The sequence below is a fragment of the Aquila chrysaetos genome, chromosome 11, assembly GCF_900496995.4.
Source record: "Aquila chrysaetos chrysaetos chromosome 11, bAquChr1.4, whole genome shotgun sequence".
Taxonomy (NCBI): domain Eukaryota; kingdom Metazoa; phylum Chordata; class Aves; order Accipitriformes; family Accipitridae; genus Aquila; species Aquila chrysaetos.
This window is the reverse complement of record NC_044014.1, coordinates 24,163,523-24,179,089: the sequence shown is the minus strand read 5'-3', so window position 1 is coordinate 24,179,089 and position 15,567 is coordinate 24,163,523. Positions and strand designations below refer to the sequence as shown.

The following is a 15,567-nucleotide window of genomic DNA, read 5'->3' as shown; positions in this document are numbered from 1 at the left end:
AGGAGCCACTAAAATCAGCACTACTTTAATTTAATTTCCTAAGCTGAAAACTGCAGTGGTTCAGGTTCTGAAATGAATCAGACAACGTGGCTGGAGAATGTTTGCACTTTGGAAAATATTACTGCCTTACACTGTCAGGTACACATATTTATACAAAACTTCTTCTCTCTGCCCAGGTTCATGGTGTTTTCACTCAGTCTGTGTCTGGTACAACACAGCTCTTTCTGAGACTGCACTTACAGTTCTTGAGGTAAGGAGGAACTGATATAAAGGATAGTTTTGGCCTGGGTAGCATGGTAGAGGGAGACACTGGGAGATAATTCATATTTTGTGGGTCTTTGGTTCAGTGTGTTGATGAAACTCGAAAGAAACAATTCTTTGGTGACTTGGGACATTAATCTATCTACATTATTATAATTTAATACTTTATGCTTTCTTGATTGTGTTACTTACGAAATGCCATAAAGTACAAGCAGTGAGCTGAAGCTGAGTAGTGACTCTTCACGTTTTCAGGCCTGTATACTCTTTGGTGATTTTTCTTTTTCCCCTGGTATTGGCACTGAGTTATAAAAAGATTAGAATCTGTGCCGGGTATCTAGCCTATAGCACTGTATAATCATACTATAGTGAAGTACATCAACGTTTATGTATGTTTACAGATGGAAAGACTGAGATACAGAATAAAAATCAGGAGTTATCTGGCTCTTGGACGAAATCTCCTGGGTAGGAAAGGATGTAATGTCCTCATGTATGGTGTAGCTATTAGTATATTAGGTCTAAGGTTATTCTAGGTTATTCTTTTTAGCTTGTCTGGTTTGTCCAATATGCTCTTCAAAGATTGACTTTTTGTACCACAATTATCAAAGGAGTGGGGATATGAAGATGAAGCAGTAACCTTCTCCAGAGTGCAGCAGTAGTTATTTTTGGCACTAGATTGCTGTACTTTCAAAAGCAGAAATGTTCATTTTGCTTCAAGTGCCTTTATCCTCCAGAGCTCAGTGGGATGATTGTGCACAAGATAGGGAGCTGTCACAAGTTCCATCCTATGGGTTGCTTTGATGTTAGGAGCTGGAGCCAACTCTAGAGTGTCAGAACAATAGATTTAATTTCTTGTCATCATCTTCTGGGAACAGTGGTGGTAAGAGATTATGACTTGTTGGTCTCCCAAGTATTCCCTCAAACATGCATCCCTGCTAGCTCCTTATCAGCTGTTGCACTGGGCTCTCTCTGGCACCAGAAAGCACGCATCTTCCAGCCCTTTGGGAAGTGCCCATTTCATGTTTCTGTGTGCCTCTTCAGTTAATAAAGTTGTTTTGAAAGGGAGAATTTAGAAAGGAAGAGCGGTCACACTTCTGGGTTTGGTTTATGTGCAGTTCTTTGCGTTCAATGTGTCTGCCTGTTTCTGGACTGGGGCTAGTCACTGAAATGTGGTCCTTGTAACATAGGAGCGTTGCATCGCCTGGGACAGGTATTGCAGAGCTCACTGTGATTCAGCTGATACGGTTTTAAGCAGGACAGGGGTATCTATGTTAAATTTCAAAGTTTTATGTTAAACCTGATGTTATTTTTCAGCAGGGCTAGACTCTTTAATCTTCTTGTTGTTATGCTCTAGGGGAGTTACAGGGAGAGTAACATCTGTGCTTGGTGTATAAGGCTGACTGCTGTTTCGGGAGCCAGTTCCTGCTTTTATCCAGTGTCTTTTAATAGCACAGAGAGTGCAGGCCTTGCACCTTCCTGCCAGAGGCTTTACAGAATGGCAGTAAGTACTGGTGTTGCAGTGTGTGGGCCTTTTGAGGCTCCATCACTTCCCATTGACTTGTGAATACTTCTGAGATCCAGAGCACTCCAGAAAAGTTAGGAGGCATGTTGGTTGCAAGTGAGGGAAAGTCAGTAGTCGGTCAAACCCTGAGCTTGGTAGGTGGGCATAGATGACTGAAGAGGTTGAATCGCGGCTTTAGGAATGCATATGGAATAGATATTCTGCTTCTGAGAGTATCTTGGAGATCCTCCAGCCTCAACCTTCCCACAGAATTGCTGTGTTGAGAGGAAGGGGGTATGATTTCCCTTTACTGTCTCCCTCTGTTTCTGCACTCCGTCCTTTCTTTTTGTTTATAATCGTTCTTTAAAGAAATAACATAAAACCCCCTTACAGATTTTCATAATTTTAACAAAACAAAAGGGAGGTGCATAGGAGCCTCATTCATCACCTTTTGTCACCAGACTTGATTTGACATCTGAGACTACAGAGAAACTTTGGCAAGTGCAATGATTTCCCGTGTGGGGGTAATAAGAGAGAAAAAAGCTGTCAGTTGAAAACAGCAGGAGCTGCATTAGCAAATATAAATTAAACAGATGGCTAAGATACTGCAGCTGTCACATAGAAGCTCCAGGAAGATCTTTAGCTTAGAGCTGCAGGAGGCTATTTTGAAAGGAAAGATGAAAACAACAACAAAGCAAACTTTAGCATGACGAAAGAGACAATAGAGCCATTCAGATGATTATATGAAACTTATACAGCACTGATTTTTCTTCTTCAGCTTTTCAAACTTAAGACTCTAAAATTAATTTAGGATCAGCTGTTACAAGATCACATTACAGATTTTCATTTGGGGGTTTGTCTGCCGGTTTAGAGGTACTTTTCTGTAGTTCTGTGAGAGACACTGGCTCTGACACGTGCTCTGGAAAGTGAGGAGAAGGGTAACACACATCGTGCAATTTTGATCTTCAACTGTTTTACAGCTGTTTCAAGAAAAACTTCTTATGAAAAAATTGTTTATAAATAAAATGTTTGTGGAAAAGCAGTGTTAAAAGTGTTAACATTTTGGTGGAGGAAGCACTTGCATTTAAAATGTCTTGCATGTTCAGTCTTAAGGTAACATTTTTCAGACCTGTTTTCAGCTGAAAAGTGACCGCTCTTTTCCTTTGTGAAAGAAGTGATAAAACTACATCCATGTTCATTATGTTAAAATACAGACATATGTTAAAATGAGGACAAATTGGAATTTCAGTGCTGTTTCTCGGAAGCAAAAAGGCAATTAATTTTCTAAACATTGTGTCTATGATGTTTTTTCCTCGATTAGGACTGCTGGTTTGCCATAGATACCTTGTGCATAAGCAGAGACTGTTATGCTGCCTTTATAGTTAGGTGATGCAGGTGTGAATTATGAAATAGGTGCAGCTGCATTTGAAGCCTGTGTTTTACATTCGAAGAAATAGTATGCACAAATGGATTCCTAGACAGGCTGATTGATTTCCCAGAGTTCTGCTTTTTCTGTTTGCTTTTTTTACGGCAACAAAATTCATGTATTTATGGTTGACTTCTAAAATGATACTTAATATGCAAGAAATTCCGGATTTTGATTGTACTACAGCCCTTTGTGCAAAATTAGTATATCTTCAAGTCTGCTTTTTTTTTTCCCCAATTGTGTTGTTCCTTTACAATAAATATCTTTAGGTACAGTTAGAGCTAATTCTAAACTTAATCTGTACAGATAATTTGATAGCTACAAAAACTACATATCAAAAAGTTAAATCTTTTGTTCCTCTGTATTTATCCTTACTCCCATCATCCCTGTAAAGTTTGAGTATGTAAGCCCTAGGATGCTCTGAAAGTCGGTAAACCTCCATTCTGTAAGAACTAGGAAGTTCATCATTGAGATGTAAATGCTCTTTACTGGCTAAATCTTTAACCTGTCCTAGACTTTTTCCTGAGCTTAGTCGTTCAGGACACAAATCATGAAGGGCATCAAAGGTCAAAAGCAACAGCTTGAGCTTATTTGTGTGAGCTCGCTGAAAACATGTAGCCTCAGTCTTCCCATACCGTTCAGGGTGCTTCAGCTGTCTCTCAGAGTAGAAGTGAGTTCCCCATCATTTAACTGCATTTCTTTTGTGGTTGCGGCTTCGTGCTTCAGTATAGAACAGAACAGCTGATCATGCTGAGTAACTGTTGTTTCTACCCTTTAAATTTCCTTTCTACCCCTGCAGAAACTTTGGAGCAGTTATAAATTCCAGAAAACTAAGAGGAAGAAAGCCTCAGCCTGAGTGTATGCCTTTTCTTCCATTTTTTGCTTAAGAGAAACAAAGTTGGCCTTGAAGTGTACTTGAACTTGAGAATGATAAATGTGGGATATCTTTGTCAGTGATGGAGGGATGTTTGAGAGTAGGTGACCTTCCACTGGGAAGTCTGGCCTCAGCCTCCACATACTTGCTCCTAGACTTTTGCTCCAAATGCTTTAGCTAAACTTCATTGCCAGGACCTGCTCAGCAAGGGAGCAGTTTTGTGTGTGCAGGACCCAGGGCGTACAGAAAGATTATGCACTGAACCCTGCAAATTCCCTGTGAGCTCTCTTACTGGGAAGAGATGAAGGGATCAGTCAGCATGATCAGGGAGTAGAGAGATGGCAGTTAAGAAGGGACGGGAAGGAGCCAAAACAGGTAAGTGAGTGGAATGGGAAGAAACAGAGGGGCAAGATAGCCTTGCCTTTAAAGGTGATTAACCTTAAATTTTCCTGCTGAGTATCCCAAAGGCAAGAATGAACTTTTCCAGCTAGAAATGTAGTTACTGTCTAATGGCCATATTCTGTCCTTGATCCTCATGCAAACCTTCTAGTGATGCCAATGGAGGATGCTATGGAGGATGGGGGGGTACATGGTTGCTATGCTGTAGGTACAGCAATTGAGTGCTGTCTGGCCTATGGCACAGAGCTTGTGGGGAAAGTATCTTTATAGTTTTCAAAAGAAGGCTGTGATAGAAATTATCATGTCATATGAAGTGTTAATATCTCTCATTGATTAGGAACAGCTGCTTACATGCAAAATGTATGCTAGTGGAAAAAGGAAACATGATCCAGCTTTTTTTTAATGTTCTCATGACAAGAAAGTGCTTCTTAACTGGAAGCAAGAAAGCCCAGCTTTTGGGTGCTGTATTAGCCAATCTGCAAAAGGATTTCATGTATTTTGGCTCTCACTTGTTCTTTTTAAGCCTAGTCCAGAATTGTCAAGTCTGGTTTTTAGGTCAGTGCTGTTCTTCATGCTGCACAGACAGGTACACCAGTGACTGAGAGAACATGTAGCAATAATAAATTACTGCTTATTATTACGCTTATCATTTCAGAGGTCACATAAATAATTCTTAGGTGTAACAAAACAGCACATCAGGTGGTCCTGGTATGCGGGCTGTGTATTCTACAGTGCTATGTCAGTAAATAATAGGTTACTGATTAATTTATGGTAGCTAGTCTTTTTCTAATTTGTCTCAATAGCAGAGAAGATTTTCATGTTTAGCTTTGCTTTAAAGTAGATTTAGCTTTACTCTTCAGTGGAAAGCAACTGAATACACCTGCTTAAATTTCTGTAATGAAACCATCTTTCATATGGAAAACAACTTTTCCGTATTGTTAAGTAGCTTACTTCCCTTAACTATGGCAATTTCTGTCTTTGGATTTTGAGCTCCATTCCAGATTCAAGCATGTCTGAGCCGAATCAGTTTGTGGGAAAATGTTTAGGCAGTTTATAATCCACCACAGATTTGAAACATGGCTCTGATGAAGCCTTGCGCTGTAGTGCATAGCTTTGGTGCTGTGAGTGTTAGAAAATTGTATGCTACTGCAGATGGATATGGAGAGACACCCTTCTAAAATAAATACAGATATCTACTGGAGAAAAGTCTTCCAGGGATGTGAAACAGATGAGTTACCTTTCCCTGTGTGAGCGAGCCTTTAGATGATAAGGTTTGCTACAGGCTTCTAGCAAGATGCAGAAACATTGAAAGGCAAAATGTAAATGCACTACTGCTGGTAGCTGCAGGGTACCACCCTAAGCAGCTCAGAAGGCGGCTAAACATGACTGGAAAAAAATGGCAAGTAGTCGTTTGGGAACCTGGCATGATGGTGCCTCTCCACCTTTGTTAGGAGACAAATAACAATTGGATATTTGATGTTGTTTTAAATGTGAGAAGACTGCAGTCTTGAATAGAAAATAATAATAGCACAGTTAAAAATTACTGTCACGTGAACTAGTTTCTTGTACCACAGTCTGTGTTCTTTGCAGTTGTGTAAGTAGTTTCTAGCCATTCATTCTAGTGCTGTTAATATTCTGTTCTTTTCTATTTGACAAAATATATCTGACCAAGGCTTGATCTTAATTGTCTTTATTCCTTTGGCTTCTTGCTTCTTAAAGGAAAAAAATAACCCAACAATTATTTTGTATAAGGTCAAATGCATTTGCTGCTGAAGGGATCTCTTTACAGAGGGCTCTGTTGCTTCTACCTCATTCACATGAATAAATGAACACAGAGGCTTGGTATTGTGAAAGTAGTAAATACACATCCTTCATTTGCAGTCTCCAAAATATGTTGGTCAGAGTTAGCCTTCAAGGTTTTGCCAGCATAACTGTGTTTTGTTAAGATTCTGCAGAAATAACCCTTAGTTGTCATACAAATTCTATGTTAGATTCAGTTGGATACCACCAAAAACGTGCTTCTACCAGTATAGCTTGTTTTTTCAAGGAATTGGTATTAGCTGTTCTGGCAAAATAACTTTTTTGCCTGTGTAAACCACATCTCGACTAGGCAGATTTGCTAGTATAGCTATTTTAGCAAAGCCTTTCTACTGTAGAAAAGACCTTATTGATAATACTGCGAGGTTCCCACAGTAGATGAAAGGCACAATACAAAGGGTTTTACAAACATGAATTAAGCTTCACAACACCCTTGTAAAAGAAATCATTCTTCTACCTTGCCAAAGTCTAGTTTCTTTTAATATGAGATGTTTTGCAGGGATGGGAAGGAAGGGTAGAAGATTCAGAGTTGGGGGAATTAATGTCTGGTAGCATTGTAGCATTGATAAACTAAACAAATTTCTAACCTGTTGGAATCCCCTGCCATCTCTGTCTGATGTTTAAAATGTCCTAGCAAAATCAGTGGTTTAGAGTATCAAATTTCTGGTTTCACCTGATCTTTGACAGTATGAGGAGTGCTGACGCTTGGCAGTTCCTTTCTTCCTGAAAACCTGAAGCTGGCTTTTGTGTATGTGGTGTTTTCATTAATACTGGTTCTAACTACAGTGTTCTCTCTGGCTGATTTGTATTAGACTCTTACAGTTTCATACTGTTCATGTAGTTCAGGATATGAACAGCTTACACAGTTAAGGCATCTCAAAGGGAACGGAGGGAGGAACAAAACTATAGATTTATGCACAAGAATGATTTTAAAGTCAAGTCACTTGAAAATTAGAGTAGTCTGATACTGATTTTTGCCCATGTGGTCTGAATTCAGATGTTTTTGTGTGTTAATTATCATGTAGTCTTTAATTACATTATCGCATTCTATTTATTTCCTTTCATCTCCTAGGGAACAAGGAACAGAAGAACTTTACTAGGATGTGGGTTAATTTTCTTCTTTACTATTCACCAGTATTGCTTTTGAATTCAGCCTGTAAACTTTTGGGGCAGGCTCAGGCCATTCTGCAGTTCTCTGTTAAACACCATGGCCTGGATTCTTTATTAATACATCTGTCAAAAATTTAAGCGAGCTGTGCAATTTATTCTCTTCCCAGTTCAGGGCCTTCATGTGATGGTAATTGTTTTCACAAACAAGGTATCTTTCCTCACCAAGTGTAGTGAGGGACTTGCTTTAGAAAAGCTGTCCCAGATCTCCTGAAATCTGGGTGATGGTGGAGATACCTGGGCTGACTGTGTTCCCTCTCCTAATCCTTCCTGCATGCTAGGGGAAGTTCCAGTAACTGTTTGGCAGTGTGCTCAATCGTCCAAGAGGTACTTGATCTAAGAGGAGTATTTTTGTGCTCTGTTTCCACAGTAACAGCACACTTGCTGTTTTTTTTCCCCTCTCAAGGTGGCTGTTGCTTTGAGAATTGGAACTGTGGAAAAGCTTGGACTTCTTGTCCCCTATTGAGATTTCAGCTTGTAGAGGTCAGGAGTGGAAAGAGTAGGATGGGAAGAGTGTGACTCTCGGCAGAGCTGGTGTGATTATGAAGTGACAGTGGAAGGAATGAGTCCTATTTAATTGTGCATTTTAGCGCTAATAAAATGATTGTGTTGAAAGTCATAGCTCTTTCTAAGCTCTGCAAATGAAAGGCCTGGGACTGAGACATTAGCAATGATGATTTTAGCTCTCTGCATGTGCTCTTGTAATCATTTAGGACCCACGTCCACTTCATGCATGCGTTCATGCGCAGTACAAAACCAGGTGTACATTCTGCTGTCCACCTGCTCATAGACACTTTTTGTGTGCATGTCACATTAAGAAACCTATTCTGCTGTCTCACAGCATTTGTCCTAGCATTGTGGGGAAGGGACATGTTATGTTTAATTGCTCCACCGAAAATAGGAAGTAAATGTTAATCCATCTCTTAGGCATGGTACCTCCTGTAAGTAGCAAGAGACTTCCCTTCAAACTGAAGTACACATGCCTGTCTCAACATCTGCTGCTGTGTGGAGGACTAAGCAGCTTTCAACTCCTTAAATACTTCCATAGATCAGCCCTTTCTTGTTATCATTTAAAGGTGGATAAGAACAGAAGCATATGGTTTGATGCTGGTATCTTGCTGGGGTTGGCTTTTTTTATCTGTAGTTAAGAAAGCAGATTCTTCTTATATGGGTGGCTAATGCAAGCCTAAATACAATTTTTTTTTTTTTCCCCAACTGTTTTATTTTGCTTCTTCCCTCATATCCTGGTCCTAAGAACTGAACTGTTATCTTTTCCTGCAGAGCATATAATTTGTGGTACTGAGCTGTTCCTTGTGATTTTCTTTGTCTCCTTTACTCCTCTTCCCTTTCTTAGGAATTGCATGTTCTAGGGAACATTGTAGTAAGTGCTGTTCTGCTCTTAACACACTCATTAACTGAGTATGTCGTGGAATAATTTAAAATTCCATTTAATTTAAAATTCAGACAAGTCAATTATATTATTAATATTGGATTCAGGAATCTCCCTGCCTTTCGGAGTCAATATCTAAAGCAGTATCTGTCACTGTGTTGTTATGCTTTTGCAGTAAAGGCTTCTGCTTGATGTCAGAATGTGGTGGCTCTTCACCATCAGTATTTTAGTTCCTAGTAGTTTTGAGTCATGATGCCAGAAGTTTTATATTTTTCTCTGACAAATAGTAAGTGGATGTGTTGACTGGCAAAATCAATGGCTAATGGGTGAAACCACATAATCTGGGGTTATCATGGAAAGGCACCTTGTTTATAGCCATCTTTACAGTGCTAAGGCCAGAAATTCACTGATGCTTATCCATATAAAATGTAAAAAGCTGTTCAGGATTATGCATCCAAGTCAGAAATGTCATAGATGTACAAAAGCCAGAAATTAATTAAAATACCTTTTATTACTTTCTAATTAAAAGCTCATCTGGATGTACTTTTCTTGTTAAAGATCTTGTATTTAGTTCAAAGATGAAGAGCATTCCAGTACTGAACCTTTTTAAAATTGAAAATGAAGTTTATGATTTCAAGTCTTGCATTGCTTGACTTCAGCTCTTTCTTGTTGTATCTAGCTCTTTTTGACTGCACATTGAAGAAACTGTACATTTTAGTTTACTCAAGAACTTGTTTATTGAAAGACCAGAGTGTAAAATTCCCTGTCTGTTTAACATTCAGTAATTTACCATTAAGCTACTTGACACAAGTTAAAATTTATGTTAATACTGTCTTGATTAAACGGCACTCATTATTACTCACTGTGATTTGGCCAAATTGGTTTCCTAGCAGATGTCTCAATAAAGGAGCCATCCTACTATAGCATGTCCAAATTAAGTTGAGTGTATTGGAGTAATGTTTTGCACTTACATATAGCATCTTTCATTTCAAAGCACTTCACGCAATCATGTATGATATTGGGAAAACATATAATGACCAAAGCAAATTTATACATTTTAAAGAGCTACAGGACGTTTTATAACTTTAGCAGATGTCTTGTATTACAATTTTTAGTGTTTAGAACAAAATAGTTGTCTAGTGGTTTCTAACACGGACCTCAGTTTATATAGCTTGCAGAAGGTGAACCCTCCAAAGGTTGGAACAGATGCCTCTACAGATATTAAATACTTCAAACCACAGCTTCAAACTACTTTTAAGTCATCCTTTCCAGCCAGTCTTAGAATCTTTAGTGCTCTTCAAGCCTCTCCTCATATTGTTTTATCACCACAGAAAATACTTGTGATTTCCCATCTTTCCCTTCAGTTATTCTTTGGTGCCTACTTGCAGCATCACTTAAAACTCCTGTCGTGTGGGCTTTGCCAAACTAACTGAAAACAGAAGTGCAGAGGATGGGTTTTTTTGTATGCAGTGTTAGGTTCATAGGTATGGGTTAAGACATTCTTCCTTAAGTCCTCAGGATTTGTTTTTATGTATTTTGTTACTTCAGTTTATGTATGCAGGGAAAGCTGATACAAATCATAATTGTGCATATGCAAATTAAGGTTTTTCTACATTCAAATTGTTTACCTGTAACGTGCTTTTTCAGCTCCTATTTTCCAGCATTTCCAGCATTTGGAAATTGTATTATAGTTGCAATGTAGTGCAAAGCAGGTATCTGACACATGACACCGAACAAGTCCCTGCCTACTTTTTTTTCTGTTTAAGAATTGGACTAATCATGTTGTGCGTTTACTTAATGGTTACATTTATCAATTGTATTTTACAGATAGCATAACTGAGAGCAGACACTGAAGGCAATTTGCCCAAGATGCCAGTATTTCCTGTAATTCTGGTTGTGTTTTCCTGATTTGATTTGGAATGATTCAATTAAGAACTATATGTAATTTCGTAGATGTGTGATGTTAGTATCAAGTTTGTGGCTCATCAGATAACGTTCAGGCTCACCATTTCCCTCCGTGCGTGCACCTGGCTGGGTTTTCTTGTAACCACAACTCATTTTATTGCCAAATTCTCCCAAGCTTAATATGCCATGGGCCATCTAGTAGGGTCGATGTCCGTGTTATGTTACAAGGTGAATAGTTCAGTTGGATTTCAGCCATCCTTTAAAGCAAAAAGTACTTTTTCCAAATATTAAAACTATTTCTTGCATTTGTTAGGTCTTTATATAACTCAAAGGCAGTTGAAGCGATTTTATTTAAACCACGGATGTAATATTTCAGTGCTAAAGAAGCGGAGGAGCAATTGACAACAGGCTGAGAAGGTGGAGGAGCTAGTTGGCATAGCCAGGAGGCTGTGGGGGCCGCTCCCCTCCTGGCCCTTTTTGACTCTCAGGTCCCTGTAGTCTGTTGGCTGCATTGCTGGTGGGGAGATGCTAGACATGAGAGCTTTGAGTTTGATTTAGCGCTAGTACTGTAACATTTAAAGGAAATGAAGGGTTCTGCAAGTGAGAACTGGTGAGCGATCCAGTGAAGGCTTTCTGAGGCATTAATGGTCTTTGCAGTGGAGTCCTCTTATATTATTCATGCCCTTTGAGCTTTTAGCCAAGCTGAGCACTCAGCACTCAAGTGTGATAGTAGGAGGTAAAAGGAAATTAACCCTGTAGCAATATACTGAAAGTTTCTTGCCAAAGTAATAATTTTGGCAGTGTGTTTAGGGGATAGAATCATGTCTGAGAGAGGGGAAAACAGCTTTCAACTCTGAACTCATCTAAGAAAGTGCTCGAGAGTACTCTGCAGTGAAGCGATAGACAGACTACTTGAACCTATATGTAAGTCCTAGGGTCCCTTCCAGCCTTATCCTTCCTTGTCAAAGTATGTCTTCCAAGTTTCAAAAGAAGCTGCAAAATGAGTTAGTACTGAAAGCTTTCCAATTATGCTATGGAAAGCTTTGCTGTAGAAGGCTTCAGCGTGTTAAGTCTGACTGTAGTAGCCAAGACTTCTCAATGATTTGTAGATCAGGTACCAGAAATCTGTACCTGAATTCCAGTTTGAGTCTGTAGATGTTACTGTGTTTGTGATTGTTTCTTTGAACATGTTTTCCTTAGGTAAACTCCTTATGTGTAGGATTCTTCTTTTCTTCCTCTCCCTCCTACCATTTTTAATTTATCCCATCGTTACGTACAGTAGGACTGTGTGCTCGAGGGGGCTTTTAGGAAGGGTTCAGAAATGAGGAGGCTTTTAGTGCAGTGGATCTATATTGGTAATTGATCTGGGATATTTGTGCTGGAGTGGGCTCTTATATCCAGCTTCTACTCCCTGTCTATCCCCCAGCTCTTCTGAGGATTCACAGCAAGTATCCAGAATGTAAAACAGATCATTGCAAACTGGTGGAGAATGACCTCACTCAGAGGCTAAGAGGTACTTTGGGAAGGGAGTGAAGAAAGTGACTGTAAATAGAAATCCTTTGCTGGTGCATAAGCTTAAGGATGTCTAAACTTCGATTTACCGTATGTACCTTTTGTAGCTAGGACTAAAATATATTACTTTGGAGGCAGGGAAGGTAACTACTGTGCCAGGTACTGGTTAACTTGTGGGCACGGAACACAGATTTCCCCATGTGCTCACAAACGCTTTATATCCAGACGACTCCTTTTTCTTTCCCACTTACAGAAAATCATGTTCAAGCGTAATATTTTTAAAAGCAAATTATTACTTAGAAGCACAAGGTCTGTGGCTTTTAGGTAGAAGACAATTCTGGAAATTTTACCCTGGAAAGTATATGTCTTCTAGGTTGGAGGGAGCTGTTTTGGTTTTGTTGGAGCCAAGAATTTGATGCATTTGCCACTTGACATAAGACTTAAGAATAATTTGATTAAAAGACTGTGCCTTGGAGTCCAGCAGTCTGGAATAAAGGGTCTTAGTGAACAGTGTATCTCTCCATACTCTGGTTTTCAGGAGAGACTAAAAGTGTTTGGGCCACAGCAATAAGGACCAGGAGGAAAATGATACATAAACCACAGTGATTAGTACCAGTCTGGTATCATAACCACACCCAGAACCCTTAAGAGACAGAAAGGAGAAGAGTTTAAAAAAAAAAAAAAAAAAAAAAAAGTAAGTCATTCTTGTGAAGATTGTTCCTCTGGGATTGTGCTCTTGATTGTGCAGCCGCATAACTGCATCTTAAATGAGCTGTTGCAATTTTACCCCTTGGACATTTTTCAGGCTACTAAACATTTCTTTTGCTGGCAGATATCAGCAATACATGCTCTTGAGATCCAAATGTTACTAATGGCAGCCTTTGAGTGATGATTGAGAAACTGTGATGAAAGCTTTGCCTTACTTTTAAAGTATGCTAAGCATTTGATAGTTAAGCAGTTAAACTCTTTTTGACATTGGTTCAACTACAGCATTTCCTTATAACCATTGCTGATGGCAGATAATTTTCCTGATGTGGTGTTTTTGCTTCAGTGTCAATCAAGATGTACGATCAGTAACGAATGCAGTGAAAAAGATGCTGGAAGTTCCAGAAAGTCTCTGTTGAAGGGCTTTAGCAGTTCAGGCTTTTCCACCACTTGCCTGTCATCTCATGACACAGAGCCTGTTACAATAGCTCTGTCCACAGTTAGTTTTGTGAACGACTGCAAAAATTCCTGTATTGTTTTGTCCTTCTGTAGGAAATACTTTCAGATTCCTTGTAAGCTGCTTATTTTAAAAAAACCTCTGTGGTGTTACAGCCTCTAAAACAGCATGAGCAGGTGCAGTCAGGCATGAACCCCCCTGAGCCCTCCCAGCTCAATTAGTGGTAGCGGGGGTCTCCGTTCACCTCCGCCAGGTGTACAGCAGGAGAGCCACGCTTGGATTTCAGTCCAGCCTTCGGCTCCCCCCACCAGCAATTGTGAAGGCGCCTGTGGAGCCACTGGGGTAAGGGTGCAAGCCTGTGACTTGAAACAAAGAAGCTATGTTCTTAGCCTCCATTGCAGTTAGTAAAAAGGGGAAGAGATGGGGAAATAAAAAGCAGTAGTCTAAGGATGAGAGAGCAGGGAAACACCACTCCTCTCTGTCAGAAGTGTGACAGGAAAGTCCTGCTCTGGAGAACAGGTAAGCTTAGCCTGGGAAATAAGGGGGAGGAACTGCAGAGACTGGGTTTTGCATAAAGCGTGCTGGCTCCATATGAGTATTCGGCATGCCTGCTATGCTTAATAATGTTGGTATTTAAATAGTTTTAAGCAGGCTTTGAAGTTAGAGCCATGTTGAGTTAAGGTAGAGGTCAGTGTGTTGTAACTGTTGGCTGAACATTGATAACAGCTTTGTGTACTTTTACGTTTTTTTAAGCTAGTTGACAAAAACCAGAAAATTTAGGAGTATGATTTTTAATCGAAAATTTAGTAATTATGGCACTTTTATGTGGCAAAAACCCAACAAATCGCAGAAGGCTGTTATTTTTCTTTATCCATAGTACTTTTCTTCATGGCCTAATTGAACGTGTGAAATGCAACTCTTGGACCTGGATTTTTCCTCCAGCATGCAGAGAAGCATGTATTTATCGTTTTAAATTTTGAACCATGCTTGTCAAGTGTTTTAAAGCAAGGAAATCCCAGGCAAGAGGGAAATGGGTATGTCCCATTGGAATCAGTGTATAGGCATAATGGCTGTGCCTGGGAAACTGGTACAGAGCAGCACTTCACGCTACAACCCCTGCGGGCACTGGCAGCAGTGAAACAGAGGAAATTTTAAAGAGTATCGGTGTAGACAACCCCGGCGCTGCTTATGTGGAAGGAATTGGTCCAGAAGATTTTATCTTCTGTTTAGGTTTGCTGTTCCCTGCTCACGTCACACCTCCTCACTATTCTTCCTTCTAACTTACAGGACTGCCTTCTCTTGCAGGTGAGGCTCCCCTTCCCTGATCTTTGTTTGAAGAGGGTGTGAGAGGTGATAGCAGAACGTTGAAGAAGGGCATGCAGTTGTATTGCCTGTATTGTCAAGAGTGTTTAGAACACTTGGGATGGTGATTGCTGGAGGCACAACGCTGTTGCAGACCTTTAAAGATATGGTTGAGTGGATATTGCACTGGTATAAAGAGGCCAGTATGGGTTGAAAGAGCAATTACAAGAGAGCACTCCAGTGCAGCTGAAGTGAGGAAAAAAAGTATTCCCCCCCCCGCGTTTGACAGGAATATGTTTACATAATTAGTAGGAAAACTGCTCTCAAATATCTGTAATTTTGTGTATATTCCCATGGGGAAAAATGCTTTCAGAGATCTGTAAGTTTGTGTATATTCCCGTGGGGACAGTAGAATGTGTGAATATAAACCACCCTTGATACCACATCTTTGGCACATCATCTGTCTGTTCCTTCAGATGCACACAGCCCTTCCTTGCACTCAGAGGTTGCAGAAACCAGGTAAGCATCAGCCCTGAGGGCACCAATGCCCTGCGAAGCTTCATTCGGGACCTCTACCTGTGCACTGTTTCCCCAGGGGTCCAGGGACTGCCCTCAAGCTCATGCCTGGGCCTTCAGTCCTGGCCTGAGTGGTGTGGTAGGTGTGCCTGTCTCCTGTCTCTAGCCTTGCTTCCTGGACCATGAACCTATGTTGTAGATAGTGTGTCTTCTGTCTTGCCCTGTCCCTGGCTCCAGCTCCTTTTGCTCCTAACTGGACTGCCGGGTGGCCCTTGGACCTGTTTCATCACTCTCCTTGCTTGGGACTGTCAATGGACCTTGTCACCAGCATACAGCT

General features: G+C 40.2%; 1 protein-coding gene across 8 annotated transcripts in view; it reads left to right on the top strand.

Moving 5' to 3' along the window:
- Positions 1–15,567, top strand: part of NDST2 (N-deacetylase and N-sulfotransferase 2) — a 141,865-nt gene that overhangs the window by 55,925 nt on the left and 70,373 nt on the right. Inside the window, exons 1-2 of one of the 8 annotated variants that reach the window (XM_041127484.1) lie at positions 14,637–14,717; positions 15,191–15,233. The exons of 5 other annotated variants lie outside the window; for them this stretch is intronic. The gene's annotated coding sequence lies outside the window, so the exon portion shown is untranslated. Of the gene's footprint in view, positions 1–176; positions 251–14,636; positions 14,718–15,190; positions 15,234–15,567 lie in introns of those variants that run through there. 2 more of the 8 variants (XM_030031486.2, XM_041127485.1) reach the window with 2 other exon arrangements.